This window comes from Ambystoma mexicanum, chromosome 10 (assembly GCF_040938575.1).
Source record: "Ambystoma mexicanum isolate Mex_15411 chromosome 10, UKY_AmexF1_1, whole genome shotgun sequence".
NCBI lineage: Eukaryota > Metazoa > Chordata > Amphibia > Caudata > Ambystomatidae > Ambystoma > Ambystoma mexicanum.
The window spans coordinates 1,533,595,499-1,533,611,730 of record NC_090932.1 but is presented as its reverse complement, the minus strand read 5'-3'; the positions used below and the strand labels follow the sequence as shown (position 1 = coordinate 1,533,611,730).

General features: G+C 45.3%; 1 protein-coding gene across 1 annotated transcript in view; it reads left to right on the top strand.

Moving 5' to 3' along the window:
• GCN1 (GCN1 activator of EIF2AK4) overlaps nucleotides 1-16,232 on the top strand; it is a 1,783,851-nt gene that overhangs the window by 985,429 nt on the left and 782,190 nt on the right. The gene's annotated exons all lie outside the window — the stretch shown is intronic.

Below are 16,232 nucleotides of genomic sequence, written 5' to 3'. Positions count from 1 at the left end.
CTGCTAAGCAATGGAATTCCCTCCCACATGCACTAAGGGCAGTGTTAGGGAGAATTCTCTGTTAAGGCTAATTTCCCAAACCTAGTGAGTTCCCCAGCAGCTTTGCTGGATTTTTGGGGTTTATTCTTTTCTCCTGCTAAGAGTGAGACTCTGTTTCTCCCACTCTTAGACATGATTTGAGATATCCTTTGACTTTGTAATGTGTTTTATGGGCTATGGGGTCTTTTACTCCATAGGGTTTCATGTGGTTTTTGGTAAGTGTTACACAGCACCCTCAGTGCAGTAACACAGGGGTGTCATAGTGACCCCCAAACATAGACTCCATACCCTGGGACTGACTGTCTCCCAGGGCATGTAAAGTCACCATCGACTTTACTAGTCTTAAATTGGGAACAGAACCAGTACAAACCATCATATTGTGGAAGTACTGGTAGGGGTAGATTGCCCCTGGGTCTGTTTTTCGAGGGGGCACTGTGCAGTCCCCCCTCGTCGAGTTTCTGGCTGGTGGCAGTGGTTACCACGCAAAATATTCCACCGGAATATTTCCTATGGGATTTTCCCATTCATTTTAAACGCACCACTTTTTGGTGCAATGTTAAAGATACCGCTGGGTTATTTATTTAATATTTATTCCCCGGTTGGGCCTTTTTGCCAGGACTCGGTTTTAAAATGGCATTTGTGTTCGCCTCTAACTCCAACCCAAGTCGAGCCCTTTGTTCCACTTTTTTGGCAGGCTTCTCCACAGAAGCCTCCAAAAGTGGTGCCACACTCTGGGTCTACAGGATGTGTGGGAGGGGGGGTTTAGGCACCCTGGACTGAGTTGCCTCGGCAACTCAAGTCGCACTCTTGTGTGATTGGCCCAGTGGTGAGCCGCCCGGCTCACCACTTAGCATGTTTGAGTGACAGGTAGGCTGATGAATGGGGGTTTTCTGCATAAAAGCAGGGCTTTGGGGACTGGAACTTGAGAAGTCGCCACAGGACCAAAGAATCTGAAGAGGTAGAAGCTGAGCCGACCTGCAACGACGACACCACCGGTGGAGCCCTGCTGAACCGTCTCAACACTTCCCAACGACAGAAGATCTTCATCCCGGAGAGTCTTCTTCCTCTGAGCTGGTGGGGATAACCGTTTCACCCTCTTTTTCGCCTTCCTGGATCGTCTCGTGGTCGAATCGCCCATGCCAAGCACCCCGGCGGCTGGATAGCCACGCTTCACCACTACCGCAAACAAAAGGGTAGTACCTTTTTACCGGGAAACTCCGTGGCTGGTTTCTTCCCTGGCAGTGCAACAACCTCCAGCTTTCCTCCACGTCGAGATCGCCTCTTCCCCTGGACGAAACACCGACTTGCACCCGCTGCCAGGAACAACTGCCCCCGCTGGAGCTTTCTCACCATTTCAGGTACTGAGTCCCGCCTGGTCTCCCTTGCAACAGACTGTTCAAGGTGTCCCGTAAATCCTTGACTTTCTATCCTGGGGTGACTTGGGTCCGACTAACTTTTCCTGACTTGAGCCAACCCTTTTTGAACTCTTTGCAACGACTCTTTAAAAGTACTATTCAACTGTGTGATCTTGGATACATTCCGCCTTGCTCTCTTCAAGAGTGGGCCTGGCCTATGACTTTCTTGCTCCGCAGTAGATTCTGCCTTTTCTGACTTGCTCTGGTTCTCCTAAAGTTTTGGTATTGTGTATGTTCCTAATTCTGCCTTTTTCCCTCCCTTTTTAATTAACTTATTGGAGTGCCATCTTGAGTTAAGCGCTCACCTCTGTCTGAAAATAAGTGGTGTTTTAACTAAGACTTGTTCAATAAGTAATCAGGGATGTATATTTATTAATAGTGACTGTGCTTGAACTTGCTTGCCATGTTAGTGTATTTTACAAAGTGTGTTTTTAAATAAATAATTATGTACTTTTATACCCAAGCTCTGGTCAGTGTTTGCTTGTGCTACTGTATTTTGGTACCTATCTTGTATACTCTATATACTGTCTAACACTTCTTGAGATAAGTCTGGCTGCTCAGCCACAGCTACCAGGTACATCTGGGTGGTACAGACTGCTACCAATTGGGTTGACTGCCAACACCTGTAGTCTTAAGCCTTTTGCAGTGGTCCCTACGGGAACTGCACCGGTTTCTGCCCAACAGGCAGAGGAATACTACTGAGCCTTCCGCAAAGCCCTAATAATCTGACTGTTCAATTAACCTGCCCCCCACAACCCCCCCCCCTTTTCTACAGACATCTGCTGTGTAGAGCAGCACCACTCGACTACTCGGATCTGAACCTATTATTGGGGCTACCTGCCTGTGATGATCTGTATTCAATGTAACCACTTTGTATGTTAGTACATTTTATCCTTGCCTCTGGGCTACCTGAAACTGGTTTCTCCAGTGCCCTGATGCTTAACTGTGTGTGCTATACAAATGGAAAAATAAATTAATAAATACAATACGGTTACATATAAAACATTTATGGAGGGTTTTGGGCAAGATTTGGAGCAGTACCCTTTGGGTGCACTACAACAACCTTTGCCTCCTGGCAATAGGAACCCAACCTTTGGAATAAGTCTGTACTATACAGGTTGGTAGTGTGGTTGAACAGCCAGGCTTATCTCAAGAGGGGTCAATGTGAGCAGTAGAGTAGTTACACAGAGATTCACAGTGACAAGTGTTCAATTAAACTTGCACTCAAGGTTTCTTGATTAAACAATTATTAATTTAACAGTCAGTTTGAATAAGCCTTCTTCAGAAGGGGCAATATGATAGCAACACACAAATACACTTCAAAATACACTTAGTTTCTCTAAATCAGAAAATATCCATTGTGTGATGGCACACAGACACTTCCTACACCCTCAGGTGACTTGAATAGCTAGGATACTGTGGACATTAATATATCACTAGTACATTTAGAGCAATACTGAGGAGTATCAAAGAAAAGGGTTATTAGAATAAACAAGAGATCACACAAATATTCTGAAGCAGGGAAGTACTTTTGAAACCCCCAATGCCAAGTAAGTTAACCCCTTCCTGGAAGGAAGACAAAAGCACAGTCAGAGGGAAGAGTCATCATTCAGGGAGACAGGTGTTAGGCAGAGTTTGTATGCAGTACCCTTTGGGACCACTACAGACAACTATGACTACAGGTGTAAGCAAAACCAACCTTTGGTATAAGTCTGTACTAGACCGTTTTTGGTAGCAGCGCTGAACAGCCAGGCTTGTCTCAAGTTGGAATGTGAGCTGTAATGATGATACACAGAGGTCTACAATCACAGGTGTACAAATAAACTCTTAAGCTCTTAAACTCAATGTTTCCTGGTTAAACACTTATTAATTTATTCAACAGTCAGTTATAAAACATTCACTAGAAGGAGGCAGGTAAATATCATACACATATACACTTCAGTGCTATACTCGTTAAGTTTGAGGCATTCAGACTACTTTGAAGAAGGAGAAAAATGGCATTCAGAATACTTTGAAGGAGGAGCAAAAAGGAATAGGTTCTGAACATAAAAGGATTACTATTATTCTTAGACAGTGCAGCTACTTTGAGTTCACCAGAAGAGTTCCTTCAATTCAATAGGCTAGGCCAAAGTCAATGGGCTTAAAGTCTTGGATAGTATGAAACGGTTCTGGTAAGCAAACAGTAAAGTCTCTGTAGAAGTTCTCAGAAGTAGTTTGTAAAAAATAATTATATGTTTGGTCACAAGCTGATTGGGCCTGCTAGTTGTGAAATTTTCAAGCACTTTCACTGCGAGAGGTAAGTACTCTGTCTCGTTTCACAGTACCTTACAAATGAAGAAAAAGATGCAGCTGAAGACATCTGTTCCTGGCAGTTCCTACAGATCTCGCTGTTCCGGAGCCTCAGTCATGGGGAGGACATCGGGGGACTCCTGCACTGGGACTGGTGAAAAAGCTGGCACTTGATAAATCTTCAATTCCAGTAGCTGTAGTAAAGCACACAAACTGATGTCCCTCTCCCTGGTTATTCGGTTTCCTGCAGCACTCTGAGGAAAATACAACTAGCTCTGAGAATGGTATCCAGGTGGCTTAGTGTTGAGTCGATTGGTCCCACCAACTCAAATGGAGAAGTCGTTGTTTCAGTGCTTCTCTGTTGAGATGAACTTAGCGATTCAGACCTGCAGCAGGGCTTCACCGGGCAAACCAACAGTCCAGGAGTTGCAGCAGCCGTCCTCTTCAAGCTCGACTTCGGTTCTTTTGTTCCAGTGGTCGACTCTGCCTTCCAAGCCAAGAGACTCCTTTTTATTCATTCCAGCCTAGCTGTCACTCACCCAGCAGGGTGGCTGTCCTTGCCGGACAGTCAACCAATCATACCACAGTGCATTTGGGTCTCCTAGGAGACTAAGCACAGGGAGTGTCGGCACCTCACGTCCTGCCCACCCCAGACACTCGGGCGCCAGAGGCGGTCTTAAGTCCTTAAGCCCGCCAAAGGCGAATGAACAAAGGAACCAAACTAGGTTTGGCACGCAGAGCAAAACTCTAGAATTACCTTTTCACAAAGAAATGGTGAAAAAAGATGGGATCTGTTTAAACAAAGGGGGCTCAGACGCCATCTTAAAAAACATGGCTCCCACGATTTAACATTACCAGTGTTTGCGGTCGGGAAAAATCATGGTAGTTTGTTGTAAAACCACTGCCACCATCCATTTCGAGAGGAAAGGGTAGCATATGACTTCTACATGAGTATCTAGACACAGGGGATACTAAGTAACCTCTCCGGTACTCTATAGTAAGATGGGGTGTGCTGGGTCTCCCTAACACCAGGCCAGCCAATGTCAATTGGGCAAAAGTCTAGGTGAGCTGAAGCACTTCTTAGAGGTAGGTAAACATCTTGCACAATTTTTTTTAGAAGTCCTTTATAGAAAAGACGAATCGAAGTAGGGCTACAAGCTGTTTGCTTTTTAGGTAAAGAAGCTGTTAGCAACTCTACAGAAGCAACCAAGACAAGTCTCAACTGAGAAAAAGTAAGGCTACCCAACAAGAGGTAAGTTCTTAGACTGTACAGTACCTTTTGTTAGAAGAAATGGTTCCAGCTGGCTTCTGTTCCTGTGCAGCTCTGCAGATCCTGTTCCGTGGAGCCAGAGGCGCTGTTCACTCGTGAATCCCACCAAAGACGAAACGAACAAAGGGACCAAACCTGGTCTGGCGTGCAGAATAAAAGAGGGCTGGAGCCCCCCCCCCCCCACCCCCACCCTGGTTTTCAGCCGAGACACACGAGCATCCAGCTGCAACATCCCGAGGTCCACTGTACATCAGACGCCCGGATTTCCCCCTCTCATCATCCATCTCACCCCCAGTGCAGCTGATACGCACTGGGGGTGAAAAACCAGGCACCTCAATTACGCCTGGTTTTGAAGCACTACTGATCATTTCATGCCTCTAATCTGTCTGACGGCTTTCCCTCCTCGCTGCCGTCTGATTTTGATTCAAAAATGGCCAGCGTCACACGGTACCATATTGAGGCTGTTCGTATGTTTGACTAGCAACCCAGCCTTTAACCTGACCAATCCCCCATGCCGGCAGGCAAAAGCTGGGCAGGCAAAGAAGGGCGAAGAAAAAGGCCTTGTCTGCGCTTTGTTCGCTCTAGGGCTGTGCTACTGCGTCCCCCTATCAACTGCTGTCTGCCACGCTAGCCTAAGGTAAGTACGCACTGCTTTACAGTTGTGGCCGAGCCACATGCCCATCATACAAATATAACACTCTTAATGCCTCCTTGATACACGGTATGGAACCGGCTATCGCTTACTAAACTGCTCTCTTTGACGTAACGAGGCAGCGACCGTCTGAAACGTATGTACGCTTTTGTGACCTAATGGGTTGATCTTCTGAAACAACACTCAAGTCATTGACCCGCAACCATGCGCTTCACTGTTACCTTTACACTGTCACTTTGTGAGTTTTCTCCAACTATACAACCCTATCCTTACTGTTACTGTCAATACTACCTACTTGTATAAATGTATCTAATGCATGTTGTAGCAAGTGTATAGAACCTGCCCTTCCTCAGGGAAATGACCAGTTGCTACCAATATAACTGCTTTGTAAATTACACCTGGCCATCCTTAGTATCAACAGTAAAAGAGGACATGCCTTAAGTAGCTACTAGTGCATCAAGATAAAGTACTAAGTGCTAAAGTGTTATACTTCTGTCTACCTGTTAGGACCCCGCCATTGGTAACGTTTATCTCCATCCTATTGTATAACTACATTACAATCCTGTGTTAGCCTTGTAACTACTTCCTTCCAACGACACTCCTTTGCTTGCCTCACCTCCAGAGTCAGCCGACCACTCTATTCAGACTGTTTGCTCCCATGTGTCTCCTTGTAAAACTATTGCTCTTGCTACTGGTTGATAGTCATTCTAACACAGTTGGAGATTCTATACACTCGGAGTGCCAGTTCTCCACCATGTCTACTCCTACCTCACCACCTTTATGGATAAAGCCAACTAAATTCCTACTTCACCTCAAAGTACTGCCCTCCGCTAACTCCAATTAAACCTACGATCTTCCTACCTACAACCTTCCTAACAAAGCTAAAACTTACATGCAAGCATCACATTCTAGATGCTGCCACCTCTACTTGCTTAGAAGGCGCCCCATCCCCTAACCAAGAGGCCAAATGCCTTGCCTCCAGACCAGCACATAACATACTAGGTTCCACTGCAGCTACTGGCTTAAAAGGTACCTTATCTTCCAACCCAGAGCCTAAATGCCTTGCCTCTTATTTATCACCTAACTTACCATGTCCCATTGGAGCTAGAAATGCCAGGACGTGCTCAAGATTCACCAAATCTGACTGACTGCGAGCTAGCCCACCTCCTAAAACTAGTCTTGTGCCTAATGACCTGTCTTCGAAGACTGATAACACAAAAATAAACCAAACTAGTCATAGAAACCCCTCACTAACCCCCTAAAACGAACACTAGTCTTATCAGAGGGACCCTAATTAATGTGTGATCCTGCCAGTGCATGCCATAGACATAGCTGATCTGATCACCTGAGATAAATTAGACTTCCTAGCTATTACAGAGACGTGGCTCCTAGCAGCTGCTGGACCTTCTCTCCTACTCGCGATACCAGAGAACTATACTATCTTGGGAGCAGATAGAGAAGCCTCTAGAGGGGGTGGCCTTGCTTGTATTGCCAAGTCAGATCTAGGGTTTAGTCACCTAGTCAACCCACTTCTAGTCTTACAAACTTTTCTTTGTGAAAATCCCCATATCAGAGTCTCGTACTGAATCGGCTTACCTAATCTATAGACCTCCAGGTCCCACTGGCTCCTTTGAGGAAGATACCACCATAATATCGGCCAACACCAAACCCTCCTCGCAAATACTAGTGTTAGGAGACTTTAACCTTGGTCTTAACGACCAAGACGCTTTGGCGCTTTCTAACACCCTTACTGGATTTGGCCTCACACAAGCAGCCTACCCATGACAAAGGCAGAACCTTAGACTGGTTGGCTGATCTCAATTGCAAGTCTAGCATTATCTCCATTGTACCCCAGGCGTGGACTGACCACTACCTAGTATCATTCACCATACAAGCTAATACACTAACTAGAAAGACTATGTCAATATTGCCCCCACTCCTCACTAGAAACAAACGGGACAGCTCAGTGGATAGGCTCATGCCACATCTGTTGCCTATCCTTAACCCGTTGCCGGCTACCTCTGACCCAGCGACCTTAGTGGACTTGTATAACTCAACTATCTTACATGCCCTAGATACTATTGACCCGCTCAAATTGCGTAAGAGTAAACCTAGAGCCCACTTGAACTCATGGTTTACACCACAATTTAAAGCCTTTGTAGCAGAAAAAAGGAAAATGGAAGTCAAGTGGTAAAAACCTCCCGACCAAGGATAACAAATGCAACCTGTTGAAAATCTCTGCTAAATATAAAGCCGAAATACTACTCAATAAATGAGAAACGTACGATGACAGGATCAATAAAGCTATTTCAAGCACTAAGGAACTCTTTATTATCCTTAGAGAACTGGAAGCCCCTATTTCTCCTGTGGACAAGTGCATCAAGGATCAAGTATGGTGCACCAACATCCAGAATGCACTCGCCAATAAAATATCCCTCCTCCAAAGAAAAATCTCAGAAAAAAACGTAAACTTTTCTACAATAAATTCATATAAAAGAAAACGCGATCATATCCTTAAACCCTACCTGGGAAGTCGTAAATATCATTGCCTCGCTTAAACCCTCAAGGTGTCAGGGTGATATCTGCCCAGCCTAGATTATATAAAGAAGCAGTCTGAGAGTTGGCTCCTTTCATTACCAAATTAATGCTTCATTTCTATCTTGTGACATCCCTACCAATTTGAAGGACGCCTGGGTAATGCCGCGCCAACAAAAAAAAAACCTTCATTGGACACGTTCATCCCGATGAACTACAGACCGATTGTTAGGCAGAAACCTGTGCAGTTCCCTTGGGGACCACTGCAAAAGATTTAAGACTATAGGTGTTTGGCAGTAAACCCACTTGGTAGCAGTCTGTACCACACAGATTCACTTGCTAACTGTGGCTGAGCAGTCAGACTTCCCTCAAGAAGAGTTGGGCAGTATACAGAGCATACAAGATGGGTACAGGAATACAGTAGCACAAGCAAACACTGACCAGAGCTTGGGTGTAAAAGTATATACTTATTTATTTAACACACTCTTATAAAACACACTAGCACTAAATTGATAAGATAAGTTCAAAACACAATCACTATCATATGTACATCCCTGATTACTTGTTGGACAAGTCTTAGTTAACACCACTTTTTTCCAGACAGAGGTGAGCGCTTAACGTTCAATGGCACTCCAACAAGTTAAATAAAAAGGGAGGGAAAAGCAGAATTATGGAAGCATACACACTAAACACTTTTTAAAGAACCACAGCAAGTTTTAGGAAGGCACAGTCTACTGATGAGCAAGGAAGTTTAGGCGCCAGGCCCACTTTCAAGGGAGCCGGACGGAAGATGCCCAAGATCAGACAGTTAAACAGAGTCTTCGAAGTTTGTGGCGGTAGTTCAAAAAAGGTTTAGTTCAGTGCAAAAGTTAGCTAAGGTGTCCCAGGCTAACCCAGGTTCGAAAGACAAGGATTTAATACACCCCCTTCAAACGGTTGCAAGGGAAGCCAGGCGGAACACGGTACCTTGAATGGAGAGGATCCTCCAGCGGGGGCAGTTGTTCCTGGCAGCGGGTGCAAGTCGCAGCGTTGTCTAGAGGAAGAGAAGATCTCGTCATGGAGGAAGAATGAAGATCGTTGCACTGCCATGGAAGAAACCAGCCGCGGAGTTCTCCGGAACAAAGGTACTACCCTTTCGGTTCACAGTAGTGGTGAAAACGTGGTATCCCGGTTGCTGGGGTGCTTGGCACAGGCAAGGCAGCCATGAGATGCTCCAGGAAGGCGAAAAGAAGGTAGACTGGTTATCCCCACCAGTCGAAGGAAGAAGACTCTCCGGGCTGGAGATCTCCTCTGTCGTTGGGAAGAGAAGTGAGACGGTTCAGCAGGGCTCCACCGGTGGTGTCGTCGTTGCAGGCCGGCTCAGCTTCTCCCTCCTCGGATTCTTGGGTTCTGTGCCGACTTCTGAAGTTCCAGTCCCCAAAGCCCTGCTTTTATGCAGCACACCCCCATTCACTCAACCTAGCTGTCAATCAAACATGCTAAGTGGTGAGCCGGCCGGCTCACCACTTGGGCCAATCACGCAAGAGTGCGACTTGAGTTACCAAGGTAACTCAGTCCAGGGTGCCTAAACCCCCTGTGGTACCCAGACAGAGTGGCACCACTTTTGGGGGCTTCTGTGGAGAAGCCCGCCAAAAAGTGGAACAAAGGGCTCGACTTGGGTTGGAGTCACAGAAGAGAACACAAACGCCATTTTAGAATCGAGTTCTGGCAAAAAATACCAACCGGCGAATTAATATTAAATGAATAAACCAGCGCTATGTTCGAGGCTATAAGAATTAAATAATTAAAGTTGGTAGCCTCGAACAATGGGAAAATCCCATAGAGAGATATTTGCGGTCGAATATAAAAAGTAGTATCCACTGCCACCAGCCAAAGCTCGATCAGGGGAGACGTGCCCCCTCGAACAACAGACCCCGGGGCAATTGAATTGCCGCGACCAGTACTTCCACAATATGATTTGTACTGGTTTCTGTTCATAATTTGGGACTAGCAAAGCCAATGGTGACTTTACATGCCCTGGGAGACAGTAGTCAGTCCCAGGGTATGGAGTCTATGTTGGGGGGTCGCTACGACACCCCTGGGTTACGGCACGGAGTGTGTTGTGTAACCCACATCAAACAAACACATGAGACCCTATGGAGTAAAAGAGCCCATAAAACGCATGGAAAGTTAAAGGAACACCTCAAATCATGTCTAAGAGTGGGAGCAAAAGAATCTCACTCTTAGCAGGAGAGAAAAAATAAACCCCAAAAATCCAGCAAAGCTGCTGGGGGACTCACTAGGTTTGGGGAAATTAGCCTTACAGAGAATTCGCCCTAACACTGATAACTTCAGACCCATTTTTACTCAAGATAATAGACAAGGCAGCTTACCTCCAGACACAAGCCTATTTGGAGACTAATGACCTTTTAGGGCTTCACCAATCTGGTTTCAAACCGCTTCATGGCACTGAAACTGCTCTGATAGATCTAAAGACCCACATTGAGCAAGACAACAGGAAACCTGCCCTCCTACTCCCATTAGACTTAACTGCTGCTTTCAATTTGGTGGACCACAAAGTGCTTTGCAAACATCTGGCTACAGCAGCCCACTTCTCCCAGGAAGCTACTGCGTGGATCCATTCATTTCTTAATAGGTCAATGAGTGTTCTCTCCTTCAGCAGTTCCTACACCTATAACATGTGGTGTGCTCAAAGGCTCTTGCGTATCACCTACTTTGTATAGTGTCTTCACCAAACCTCTGTTTGTTGATTTGCACCATCTGGGTGTCACCTACACAAACTATGTAGATGACACCCATATCCTGATCCCACTTACTGGAGACTATATCGACTCGGCCTTGGTGAACAAATTCTACCTAGTCATTCAGGCATGAATGGCCACTCATGGCCTCTGCCTGAGTGATGAGAAGACGGAGCTCTTAATCTTAGGAACATCAGCTAACATTACCAAACTTAGTAGTAAGTACTCAACCTTCAACATCAGCGGCATTTCACAATAATGTGGCTAAGGAGGTTAAAACCTAGATTTTTACCTAGATTCTACTCTCAGCCTAGGCAAACAAGTTAAGGCTACTGCTTCTACAACAACTTGCACTTGTAAGTTGATACAGGCTTGCAAACCATTCCTTTCTATTGAAAGTTGATTTATGTTTGCGAGAGCCTTAATTCTACCCAAAAATGATTATTGCAATGCACTATACTTGGGGGCGAGTAAATGCATTTTCAATAAACTTCAAATACTTCAAAATAATGCCCTCAGTATACCGAGGAGACAACATATCTCAGAGACTAGACAGAATATCAAATGGCTCTCTATTAATGACAGAATCCAGTTCAAAACCATCTCGCTCACCTATAAATGCCTTAATAATTCAGCCCCACTTTACTTAACAGAAAACTTTATTAAAAAAACATCCACTCACCCAATTAGGTCAGCCAACTCTTTCTGCCTCACAGTCCCAAGATTTAATCTGAAAAATGCTGGAGGCAGCAGCTTTCCTGTCTTGGCTGCCCAACTGTGGAACTCGCTTCCCACTGCACTAAGAACTGACCATACTCTTACGTCCCGTCCCCTTTCCTCCATACTGCATGGGCGTCCCTTGCGAGGGACGGGAGACGGAACCTTTTTCCCCAGAAAAACCTTCTTCCCCTTTCAATTCAGTGGCGCACAGGGGTGCCCTGATTAAGGAAGGGTTGGAGAGTGCTCCTTCCCTACAGCCAGTGAGAGTCACTGACTATGTGCTATGCATTAGGAGGAGGATGGCTCTGATGACGGAAGCCTCAGAAAACCTGAAAGCTGGTCAGGCTCTGGTCAAGCATTGGTATGAGAAGAAAACCAAGATGATGGAGTTTACTCCAGACCAGTTAGTATTGGTTATGGTTCCTACAAGGCAGAGGGCCTTACAGGACAAGTGGATAGGACCCTTCAAAGTTGTAGGCAAGCTTGGCGAGGTCAATTATTTAGTGGTCTATCACACTAACCGTCTGAAAGCTTATGTTTCCAGACCAAAACTAGGAGCTTTGCTCTTCGCCTCTGATCGAGAGGAGGAAAAGAAGAGTGATCCTCTGTCTGATCTCCTCAGGGGACAACCTTCAGATCAGACAATTGAAGGAGTGAAACTCGCTTCAAATTTGACTCTGCAGCAAAATGAGTCGTCCAAGTCTCTGTTTAATCAGTTTGCTTCCCTGTTTTCTCTGACATCAGACTTGACCCCTTGGGGCCAGCATGATATTCTCACCGGTGACTGTCCCCCCGTTAAAAGCAGGGGCTACAGGATGTCTGATCAGGTCATCTCATATGAAGGAGGTCAAGCAGATGCTTGACCCTTTGGTTATTGTGCCATAGCCCAGTCCCTGGTCTAGTCCAGTTGTACAAGTGCCAAAGGTAGGAACCAAAGAGTTGAGATTATGCATGGACTGTAGGGCCCGTAATGCAGTCACCATGACTGATGCCCATCCTTTACCCAGGACAGATGAGCTAGTGGACACACTTGGTTCAGCCAAGTTACTCAGTACATTTGACCTTACCTCAGGCTATTGGTAAATAGCTCTGACAGACCATGCCAATGAGAAGACTGCATTCTCCACCCCAGGAGGCTTATACAAGTTTAAGGTGCTGCCTTTTGGACTTAAGAATGCACCTGCTACATTCCAGAGGATGGTGAATCAAGTTCTGAATGGGTTAGAGGACGTCTTCATGGCATACTTGGATGGCATTGCAGTGTTTAGCCCCACTTGGGAAGAGCATCTTCACCACCTAGGATATGGTTTGAAGGATCTGGAACAGGCCCATCTGACCATAAAGGCTAGTATATGTCAAATTGGTCAGAGTAAAGTGGTCTACCTGGGAAATGAGGTAGGAGGAGGTAAAATTAGGCCACTACCTAGCAAAATACATGCTGTACAGGACTGGGCCACACCTACTACTCAAACCCAAGTGAGAGCCTTTCTGGGTCTCACTGTTTACTACAGGAATTTCATAGAGAATTATGGGACCATAGCTTCTCCCTTAAATGTAATCTCCTTGCCCAAATTCCCCAAGGAGGTCCGGTGGAATGAGTGCAATAAGGCCTTTGAAGGACTGATAAAAGCCCTTTTCCAAGCACCAGTCCTGAGAGCTCCTGATTATAACCAATGCTTCATTGTGCAGATAGATAGATTTGAGCTAACTGGATGAGAAAAGCAGGGAACACCCCATCTGCCTCATCAGCAGAAAGCTGAAAGACCGAGAGACAAGGTGGTCAACCATAGAATGTGAATGTTTTGCCATTGTGTGGCCACTGGAGACGTTTAGGCCATACATGTATGGTCTACTTTCTTTATTCAGACTGACCACCAACCCTTGAGATTGTTAATGCTGATGAAGGGGGGGAAATCCTAAATTGCTGAGATTAACCTCCAAGGGTTTCATTTCACTATAGAGCATATGTTAGGGTGTAATCACCAACATGCTGATGGTCTCTCCAGAAAGTATGACCAACTGGATTAAGAGATTAATCCAGGAGTGGATTGAATTCCACTGTCCCTTAGTCTGGGAAGGGGTGGGGGGGTGGCGAGTGTTTAGGAGAATTTTCATTTCTGTGTTAATTCCCTTCAACCTTAGACACCCCCAACTCTTTTGCTGGACCTAGGACTTTTTAATTTTAACTCCTGAGTGAGTGGGACATTTTTCTCCCTCTCCTATATGTTTTTACCTGAATTGGATTTTGTGTTTTCACCGTTTTTGGAGTCTGACAAACTCCATATGCATCTGCTTTTTGTATGGTGACACGCAGCACCTTCAGTGCAGTGTCACTGTTAGGGAGAATTCTCATAAATGTGCGACATCCCTCTACATTGGAGCCCTCCAGCTCTTTTGCTAAACTCTGGGGCTTTGAAACTTTAAATTATGTTTGTTTTCTTTGTTTATTTGTTTTGGTTATGGAGTTTTAGACAACTCCATAGGCATCATCATGTTTTATGTGTCACACAGCACCCTCAGTACAGTTACACAGGGATGTCTTTTTGGCTTTCCAAAAGGTTTAAATATGTTTGCTGGGATAAACTACTGTTTCCCAGAGAATGTAAGGTTAAATTGACTTCACCAGTCTTCTTAAAGACCCAACACACACTATCTTCCAATAGAGTGCTGGAGGGGTTACCTAGTATCCCCTGTGTCTAGAAACTCATGTTGCAGTCAAATGCTACCCTTTCCTATCGGAATGGCTGGTGGCGGTAATTTTACAACGAACTACCATGATTTTTCCCGACCGCGAACACTGGTAGCAAAACATTGGTGGAGCCATGTTTTTCAAAATGGCTCCTTAAGCCCCTTTGGTTTAAACAGCTCCCGGTCTTCTTTTTTCACTGTTCCTTTTTGGAAAGGTCCTTCTAGAGTTTCTCTGCTTGCCAAACCAGGTTTGGTCTTTTTGTTCTTACGCCTTTGGCGGGCTTCAGGGCTCAATACCGCCTCTGGTGCCTGAGTGTTTGGGGTGGGCAGGAAGGGAGGGAGGTGCCTGAAACTCCCTGTGCTTTGTCTCCTAGGAGACCCAAATGCACTCTGGCGTGATTGGCTGGCTGACTGTCCGGCAAGGACATCCATCCTGCTGGGTGAGTGACAGCTAGGCTGGAATGAAAGGGAGAAAACTGTTTAGAAGGCAAGTCTCTTGGCTTGGAAGGCAGAGTCGACAACTGGAACGAACGAAAGAACCGAACACGAGCTGGAAGATGGCTGCTGCAACTCCTGGACCCTTGTTTTGCCCGGTGAAGCCCTGCTGCAGGTCCGAATCGCCAAGTTCATCTTGACAGACGAGCCCCTTCAAGGACGACTTCTTCCTTTTGAGTTGGTGGGACCAATCAACTCGTAAGCCACCTGGTTACCATTTTTTTTCGTACAAACTACATCTGAGAACTTTGGCAACGACTTTACCGTTTATTACAAGAACTGCTCTTTCCTATCCAAGACACTAGACCATTGACTTTGGGTTAGGCCTTTTGAACTGAATCGAGTCCTCTAGTGAACGAACACTATTAACACTGCCTAAGAAACTATTTGTGATCTATTTTATTAACTTGTGCCTTTTTCTTCCTATTTAAAGTAACTGAAGTGCCGTTTTGCTCCTTTTGCAGGGGACCCTAATTCACTCAAACGTATTGGTTTGTAATTGAAGTTCATTTGTGTATGATATTAAGTTGCCTCCTTCTAGTGAATGTTTTCTAAATGATTGTGTAATAAATTAATAAGTGTTTTACCAAGAAACCTTGAGTGTAAGTATCTACTTGAACCATTGTGATTGTAAGACCTCTGTGTAACCTCTTTTGCTGCTCACATTCCCTCTTGAGATAAGCCTGGCTGCTAATTTCGCTACCAAAAACTGTGTAGTACAGACTTATACCAAAGTTTGGTTTTGCTTACACCTCTAGTCCTAATTGTACGTGGTGGTCCCAAAGGGTACTCCATGCAATTCTGCCTAACACACTGAGAAATAAATCCTTTAGATTTCTCTTAAGGTCTTAATACGTTTTCTTGGGTGAACTACAGGTCCAAAGATATAGTGAGATTAAATTACTCTTGCTTCCTTTCTCTTTGTAGGTTATGTGGAGTGCTGGGAGGTTACTTAATAGCCCCTTATCCTACTTTCTCATGTAACATTTGTTGTTACCCTCACTACTTTAAATGGCTGGTGGCAGTGGTTTAATTTGTACTACAATTTGTGCTTTTCTACCACAGACTGAACCTTCAGCTGCAGTACAGCACCCATGGGTGTCCATTTTGTCAACATGGCCCATGTCGTCTTTTTACGCAATTTTCTGTTTGGGAGTGCCTTCTCGGCTTTTACTCTGTGCGTTGAGACAGATTTGAGTCCTTGTGTGTTTTGCCTTTGGCGGGCTTCAGACCTGAAGCCCGCCACTGGCTAAAGTGTGTCTGGAAGGGCAGGAAGTGAGATTCCAGAAACTCCCCTGTCCTTTGTCTCTAGGTGTGCCTGCACGAAACCAGTCCTGATTGGCTGGCTGGATGTACTAGAAGGACCGCCACCCTGCTGTGTGATTGAC